The sequence below is a fragment of the Amblyomma mixtum genome, chromosome 4 (genome assembly GCF_055824585.1).
Source record: "Amblyomma mixtum isolate Tamu chromosome 4, ASM5582458v1, whole genome shotgun sequence".
Classification (NCBI taxonomy): Eukaryota; Metazoa; Arthropoda; class Arachnida; order Ixodida; family Ixodidae; genus Amblyomma; species Amblyomma mixtum.
This window is the reverse complement of record NC_143015.1, coordinates 115,657,932-115,667,399: the sequence shown is the minus strand read 5'-3', so window position 1 is coordinate 115,667,399 and position 9,468 is coordinate 115,657,932.

The following is a 9,468-nucleotide window of genomic DNA, read 5'->3' as shown; positions in this document are numbered from 1 at the left end:
GAAAGGCGCATAACTGGCTCCCTCTGTCACTGGACACCTCAATCGCGCTTTCAGATTCGTGGTGGTGGTGTCCATGGACAACATTCACAATCACATTAGATTATGTTCCACTCAGCGCATGCTCCTGAAACTTGCTACAAGCACATTGAGCACATGAAACAAATAATATCGTTTGTTCGCATTATAATTCTTGTGTCTGTACCACTTAAATGAAAGAAGAAGCGGTTTGCAAGAAATCTGCAGAATTCATGGTTTCGAATTTATTAAGCTCGTAAGGGAGACGTGCCAAGTTTTTTTGCGCTAGAATTTAAACTGGGGGCGTATTCGTGGAATAAGCTGCAACGATGTTCAGGCTTTTTCTCAAAGCGCTAAAGCTCTGCGGAGAAGCCAGGTAATGGGATCATCTGTGGTGAGGTTTTTCCGGCTTCCTCTGCCTCCGCCCGTACCCTGTCGTTCGTTCTCGGATGCCGCCAAATAACGCTCCGCGGGTTTTGCCTTTAGCGGCGTTGGTTTTATTCTTTAGGGGAAGCAATTCTGCGTTGAAAATGTACCACCGCTGAAGATAACGGCGAATATAACCCTCTTTACCCCCAGCCTGGGGCGCTGTGGGCCAGGGCGAACCCCGAACGCCATCGTCACTTTGTTCGGCGATCACGTCAACATTTCAAATGATAGCACAAAGGGGCTTCGCATGCTGTCCTATCAGCAACAAATGAAACACAAACAAGAGAACTGAGGTGTCATTCCTGGAGTTCCTGAAGAGAAGATGCAAGTGAGGTTGATAGATACTTCCAAAGGACAGACTTCGAGCCCTCTATGCGAAACTACCGTCTGCTAGAGTTGAAGTTTCCCCGGCCAAGAACTTCTAATTTTGCTGATCGTCGTTCACTTGTCTTGTTCGCGTTTCATTCGCTGCTGACAGTGGCTGCAAGTTTCACATTTTCCGCCCCTTGAAGTTCGTGGGATTCTAAAATTCCTTCACTTGCCCCTTAAAGGGCCATTGCACCACTTTTTGAAAATTCTGCGATATTCAAGGATTCAAATCTATATAGGCTGTAGGTAAAGCTTGCCAAGCGTTTTTGCGCTAGCATTTAAAATAATGACGTAATCGACGATTAAATTTTAAGCTTCCTCTCAAAGCAACAGAGGAGTGCAGAGAAGCCCAATGTTACGTCATGGAAGGTAACATATCAAATGTCCGCTGTCGTCAACCGCAACCTGCCGTGCCTCATTGGATACTGCCAAACAACGTTCAGAGGACTTTGCCGTCAGTGGCGTTTTTTTTTTTGCTTCAAAGCAAGAATTTATGCGTTGTAAAAGTACCCGTACCTTCGTTGACGTCATCATGCGCATCCACTTGGCGATGTGCGCTGCGGAGAAGCATGAAGGCCGTCGCGATTTCAATCGACGATTACATCACCATTTCAAATGCCAGCCCAATAGGACTTCGCATGCTCTACCTGCAAGTTTCACACATTCTACCCCTTGAACCCCGTCGACCAATAAGACCTATGCGGTCGCCCTTTATGTCCGCAGTTCCTGGCAATGCCAGCATTTCCTTCCACGGGAAAAAAAAACGATAAAAATGTCACATATTCTTCCTTTACTTACGGCTGCTTGTTGCCAGAATGAGCGCAAGGTGGGCGCACAGCTTGGTTTAAGAAAAAAAAACATAAAAACGAGAGGCATGAGATGATTTGTGACCGCCTTGGCTAGAGGCAATATCAGGCGTGGCTGAAGTTACCAAAATGAAGCCAGCAAGCGAGCAAGCAAGCAAGCAAACCTAGAGATTTATCATCCTATCCCAAGACGAAGCAACAAAGATAGCAGCACCGCTTCGACCGTACATTGCAATGGTTAGGACCGAAGCATGAGCCTATAGCTTTAACCGGTCGTTACCAATTTTTCTGATCGCTGCCGGTGGCGCGAAATAATCCTGCGTCGCAGCAAAAACTCCAGAAGAGTGTATATAGCTCACACTACCCTTCATAAGCCGAGCGCTTTTATATCCGCGTCTTTTTCCTAACCTAGAGCAGCCAACCGGGATCCCCTTCTACTTTGGAACATCCCCGCCTTTCTTTTCTCTCAGAAACGCTCATCCCCTGCATCGCCAAAGAGGAAACTTTCGCTCTAGGGTAACGGGCAACGAACTCGGGTTACCTTTTAAACCAGCGCAATTAAAAGCGCACCGAAATTACCAGGTTCCGGTTACGGCCGCTACAAAGACTGTAATCGCGATGGGGCCGCCGTAAACAGGCTACGAGGGGAGATGGGGGGGGGGGGGGGGGGGGGCAAGCTCTTCTTTGAGAAAGCCGAGCCGTTACGGCACGGGAGTATGAGACGACCGGTCTCTGCACGTGGGCATATTTCTTCCGGGTGCACCGGAGAGACGACCGTCATATACCCCAGGCTCATTCGCCCGTCCACCCGCCCGCTTTGGTTCATTGCAAGGACCGCCGGCCGGTCGACCTTGCCGCAGTCAGCGTCTGGTTGCGACGATTCGTTTTGGGGATCCGGCTGACCCACTGAGCTGGCTCGTTTTCGCCACGAAGGTCCGAGTCGCTACGCGCCCCGGTAGGGACTATGCGAGGACATGGAACGGCTGTACGTGGATGTGATCTTGGGGTTTTGGTCAAGGGTGGATTTTAAACAGGTTTGGGGTAACTCCACCCCCCTGAGCGATTGATTTTTTTTTTCTAGAAAATCCTTACTGCCACCCATTTTCCTTGAGACCAAGAACGCTCAATATACTCGCTATGCAAATATACGCACCCCCCCCCCCCCCCCCTCTGTTCCCTTTACGACCTAACAGTTGATCTAAAAATGGGTTCTACCGTATTTCCCGTTATCAAGTTACCTATTGAAGGCAAACAGCCCAACGACGAAGACAGAGTGGAAGAAAACACAGGACAGCGCTTGTCCTGTGTTTTCTTCCACTCTGTCTGCGTCGTTGCGCTGTTTGCCTTCAATATGTGCCACCAACTCGCCCGTTTGGCTATAGTGTTGATCAATGTACAGTTTTGGGTCGTCAAACTCGATGTATCTGTACCAATATTGGTTACTCTCTTCAAAGCCGCAAATAAAGCATGAGTACAGCCCTTTTGATTGGACCTCGCTTAATTCGAATTTCCGGTTAATCGAACCAACGGTTTGATCTCGATAGCAGTATTATAAACCTTGCCTCGAGTGATTTAACTCGAACTGCACCTTATCCGAACCAACTCTTCGTACTGTTCGAGTTGTAATTGTACCGATTTAAACTGTATAAAAATCGCACCTGAGTGACTTCGCCCATAGCATGTTCACACCGTACGTACCGTCTTTGTCAAAAGTAACCAGGCTACATGGTTTGCTTCTCGTTCGTACAGTGGAGCCCTTACAGCCTCTCTGAAGGTGAAATGGCCTTTAAAGGAATGTACTGGGGGTCTTCTTACCGTCCAACCCCTTTTGATCTTTAGGAACGCCACAAGGACTCCACTATACAAGCTAGAACCAAATCATGAAGCCTGGTTACTTTTGACAAAGACGGTACCTATTGGAGGCGCATGCACGTCCTCTCCCTTCGTGCGGGTGCCACCTCGGAACAAAGGAAACGATGCGAGGCCATGTGTCGCCATAAAGGCCACTCGCGCTGATTGGCCCACGCCCACTGGGGAGCGGCAAGAAGGGGCTTTCGCGAACAACGCCTGATTGCCGCCGAATCGGTGATGGGCCGTTCTGCTTAACGGACTCCGCGCGGACAAAAACAACAGCCGGCAGTGTAGTATACGACCCCTGGGAACAGCGACGCCCGATGAAGCGGGTCAGCTTCCGGTCAGCAATTCGGGGGTTGTTACGTGCTGGTTCAATTCCCATGAGTATACGCCGTTCGTTCTTTTTTTAGTTTTAGTTTTCCTAACCTCGCTTCTAATACGTATTTTGGAGTGATATACGCGCCTGAAAGGCTTTACGGCGTCAGCACCTTTGTCGGTGTCAGTAAACGGATATACTGTAGCGCGATATTACGTGAGCACATTGTAACGGATTATGATAGGATTATCTCCAGACAGGTAGCTGTGTGACGTCATAACACTAAGTGTCCAAAATCTCACCAATGCAAGCTGCTGAGTATTTTTTTTTTCAAGAGTTTGCCGTTGTCTCTCTGGTGTCAGAACTTCAGCTGACCTATTACTGGTGAATGAGAGCGGGTTTCACACCAGCACACTGGCGTTTACATTGCGGCATGAGAACTTTACGCGACCGCCTATTGGTTAACGACAAGCGGATTCTCTCCTGGCTCGGCATTTGCTATAGCAAGTGTACATCGTACTAGATAACATTATTATTTAACTAATGAAGCATAACACTACCATTTAACACACCAGAGAACCTCGTTACCGTATCCTTAGCGTATTGTCGCCTCCAAATGAAGAACATCGCCTTGAGAATATTTTAGTTGCAGGAGGTTAAACACCAGCTCTGTTATGTATCACTTCTAAAATGCGATGAATGGTCTCTGAAAGTGATCACGAACAGCGTTCACATTTCTGCTCCTTTATTTATTACTCTTGCGTGATTGTGTTCCCGTTAAAATTGTTTTTGTAGGTCGGCTTCACCGCATTGCAGCGGTGTTTTAGGAGAACTACAGCGCCAAACTGATAACTTATATTTTTCATTTGGGCGCGATAGTATGTGAAAGACCCGTGATTGACATCGCAGTTATGTGTAAAAAAATGCACCGGTGTCTAACACCACCGAGGAGGAACTTGCTGAAGACATAAATGACTTTTATCTTAGTACGCTGAAGAGTTTCGCCATTTATCCGTCGTTGGAGGAGCGCATACGCACTGTTGCTGTAATAAAGGATGCGCAAACAATGGATGGGTCTTCATTTTCTTACGTTCCTCGTCTTACGAAGAGTCGAGAGTTTTGCGGAAAACCTTGAGCTATGAAAGCAACTGGTTTTCTTTGTACAGTGAAAATTGCCAAATGAGAAAGAAATTGGAATAAAATCTGGAAACGCTGAAAAACAAGACTGTTCAGGGGGTGGAGGGGGGGAGGGGGGGAGGATGGAAGCCTTTTAAACAAACGACTTTCTAGCTCCACACAGGCCAGAGACACCGAAGAAACAAAGGCACAACATGACTGTTAACTTGCAACCAGAATTTGCTCTGAACCCCCGCTGAAAAACAGACTCACAAGGGCGCAAATCAGGCACAAACACAGTTAATGAAACGGCTCCAAAATGCTTGTGGCAACCACTTTCCTCAAAAAGCAATAAAACTACAACAAAACTCAGAAGCGACAGCAACACCCCCCCCCCCCCCCCCCCCCCCCCCCCGCCCTGACCCCCTCTCCCTCCCAGTACTGTAAAGAACAACTTGTCTTGGAAGAAAAATTATATTTCTTACCGAAACGTTATGTTACCGTTCTGTTATTTAAAAAAAAAGTATGGTGATGTGTGACAGACAGATTGTAGAGCGGCTTACATTCTTCAGGGACTCAGATTTGGATTTCAATAGCAAGGCTGTGCTTGTGGTGCGCCTTAGTTCTCTCTGTCTGCGCTATAACAATTCTTTCGTTCAAAATAAACCGATACGAGAATGCAGAGAAATACACACTGCTGCATCGCAAGGCAGATGTATAAAAAACATGCATCACGTCCCACGAAACGAATAGTTTCATTCCATTAGGTTTCACATAGCCGCAAGGTTGGACCACGGCGAAAAATCTTGACCTGCAAGCAAAATAATATCGCAGGTATTGAGTAGGTAAACAAGATGAGGAAGGCATGAAGTTTTTGGCCCTTTTAACGTTAAATGCTAATTGCTCACACAGAAATTCAATGGTGCCCAGCACCTGAGCAGCACCAGATGGGGTGAGTGGAACAGATGGCCAGAATAACGGGATATGGAGGGCAGAATATTTTTGCTTGCATGAACTCCCCCCTCACACACACACACACACAGGCCAATGCCGCGTATACACTACGGCTGCGCCACCATGAGCCCGAATGACCCAGCCCCATGTTACGCGCAGTTTCTCAGGGGAACCTCGTAGCGTTGGATGGAGGAAAAAAAAATAAGAACGATATGACTTGGACGGCATTACCAGGCATGCCTTCGAGTCAGCGGCCATTGTTGGCACGACATTAGCATTGTATTGCGGCCGCAGTTGTGGAACAAAGGTGTTTCTTGCACTGGGCACGTTCATTTCCTTTCTTGACGGCCTGTTTTCAAAACGACGGATTTATGGGTGGAGCATCCCTTTCGGCATGCTTGGCATTTTTTTTTCCCTTTTGCTTTATATACCGGGTGCTTCAGCGAACACTTTCAAAAATTTCCAAAAATAGGTTTTTTGAGGTAAGAATGCGGCTTTTGCGGCATAGTATTACCAGTGTTGGCTGTACCAGAAAACGGGTGAATCGCCTTAACTAGTAAGCTGGCTGACTAATTTTGAATCATTGACTTTTTAAAAGTAGACCAGGCGCCTAGTTGGAATTAGAGGTTTGTATCCGGTCGTTAGTAACAGCAGCATCAGTTTTTATAATTTCGAAAACGTCATTACCCTTGGCAATGTGGCTTGACAAAATTTGACTTTTTCGAATAGTTACGTGTACTGGAGGGGTTGCTTTGCCTGCATGCTTTCGAAAGCGCACTTACTTTCCCGCGATGCAGCCAAATTTAGTCCAGTCACAGTGGTGGGGGTAGTCGCTTTTTCGAAATTCTAAAAACTGATATGGCCGCCGCGGTGGCTCAGTGGTTATGGTGCTCGGCTGCTGACCCGAAAGACGCGGGTTCGATCCCGGCCGCGGCGGTTGAATTTCTATGGAGGAGAAATTCTAGAGGCCCGTGTACTGTGCGATGTCAGTGCACGTAAAAGAACCCCAGGTGGTCGAAATTTCCGGAGCCCTCCACTACGGCGTCTCTCATAGCCTTAGTCGCTTTGGGACGTTAAACCCCATAAACCAAACCAAACTAAAAACTGATATGGCTATTACTAACGACCGGCTACAAATCTCTAATTGCAATTAGCCGCCGAACTCTACTAATTAAAAAGTTAATTATTAAAAAATATCCAGCTTACTACTTAAGGCGATTCAAAGGTTTTCTGGTGTTCGCCAGCACTAGTAATAAATGCCTCAAAAGCTATTATTTTACCCCAAAAAGGCTGTTTTGAAAATTTTTGAAATTGTTGGCTGAAACACCCGAGATACTCACCTGAAGGTATTATCCAAACGTTCGCCCCTTTAAAATACGAATTCCCTAGACTTACATTATACCAACTTTGAACCTCTACCATATTTTTAGGCTTAATACTGCCAGCGGCGGCAGCGCCACTAATGGCAGATACCCCATTACAACAGTAGAGTCCCGTGTTCATGTTGGGGGTGACTAGACCTTCATTTGGGATGTCGGGATTGCCCGCTTGAATCCCATGCGGTGTTCTCTATTTTGTCTTAAACCATCTTAAGGTTATCATTATTTTTTCTTGATATATTTTTCTTGAAGTTTCACATACCGAAGCTGCACCTACGCTATTAAGCCGTAGGGGAGGACCTGGACTAATTGGGTCCACCTGGGATTCTTCACTGGGCACTGACGTCACAGTACATCGGCGTTTTTTGCATGTTTTGCCTCCTCGGAAATGCGGCCACAACGGTTTGGGGTCGATCGAGTGACCTTGGACTCGGAAGCCGTACGCTAGAAAGCCACCGAGTCACCGCGGCCGGGGATTTCTTTTCAGCTAAAAAGATAGCAGGGGTCCAGTTATTTACTTTCTGTCCTCTCTGTGTGGGATCCTTTAGTGCAGCTCCGCAGCGGGCGGCTTATGGGCTTAGATCGTACATTAATAGGCTCCGGGCGGACCTGATTCCACTGGCTGTAGTCGAAAATACGCTTCCCGACGCTGCCCTTAGTTGGTGAAGTGTGCACTAGAAACACGACTAAGTCTATGTGGGAGCAAAATGGGAATAAGATGACCTCTAGCGCACTTCCTTTTAAGACTAAAGCCTTCAATGGCTCATACTGTCGTCTGTTAACAAAGCGTGTCACACGCGTTTAACTCGGGAACTAAAAATGATAGAAGAAAACCAAAGGTAGCTTCCGATAGGGGAGGAAAAAATGAACCTAGAAGCCAAGTTTGATGACTGTAGAGTAAACAGTTAGTTAATTATAGGCAAAAATGTCGAAATTGCGTCGAAATAGCGCGGACGTCGATATAGCCACGGGGACAATGTGACGCCACATCCACCGGAAGTCGTCACGGCATAGTGAAAATTGTCACAGAACGGTCGGGAAAACGTCGGATTTGTGTCAAATTAGAGGGAGAAATGTTTAATTAAACGTAATTAACACTTAAGATTCCCGAAAGATGTATAATTTGGGTATCGATACAGCCATGGGAACGGTGTGACGTCACATCCACCGGAAGTCGTCACGGCATAGTGTCTTCGGCTTTCGCCTCTCAACACTTCAGTAGCCAAAGTGTCCTCACAATTTTTAAGGGCAAGTTATGCTGCTGAAGTCGTGGAGTAGATTTCGTTAACTAAATATCCTGAATCCTGAATATCCTGTTATTAATCGAAGCATAATCCCACTGCAAACCGTAGGAAATTTTTGTTTTGTGTTATTTTTCTTTCTCTGCAGAGAAAATGGAGCAGGAGCTAGAGGCACATGGCGTGACAGAGGCTCTTTCCCCAGATAGCAAAATTCGGCATTCAGTGTACTCTGGTCAAAAATATAATGGGCACAATGCGCATATACGAAGACATACATTTCTGGCCGAACCAGGAATCAGCATGATATTACAAATGAATATAAGAAATGCAAAAATACTAACTATTTACAATTAACTTTATGCATCTGCTTACACAATGCACTCATAGCTAAACATACATGCAAAATATACAATATATAAAGAGTAATATAAGGCGTTTACATTTATTTATTTATTTATTTATTTATTTATTTATTTATTGTACCCTCAGGGCCCGAAGGCATTACAGAGGGGAGTGGGAATACATAAAATTTTCAGTCTAAACAGCAACAACAAGAGAAAACAAAAATAAACCAGGAATACATGACAAATTGAAAACACAGGAAGGCAATAAGATTAGAATGCAGTAGGGATATATTAAAACAGCGTGTAGACAGTGAAAGGCAATTTTTATACAGCAATAAACGACACATACTCAGAAAGAAACATTAAGGACTTGACGAAATGCATTGTTATCAGAAATACCTGCGATGTCGTGGGGAAGGTGATTCCAGCTGGCACAAGTTCGAGGTATGAATGAGTCATGAAAACATTTGGTGTGACAAGATGGGATTCCAACTTTATGACGGTGATCTGGCTTGCCAGAAACGATAGCAGACAGCGGGTATTATGACAATAGAGTTGCGGGCATTATGACAATGCAGTTAGCAATGGAAGGAGGCTTTTTAAAGCAGCAGCAGAGGTCTTGAAGTTTTGCGAATTGAAGAGGTT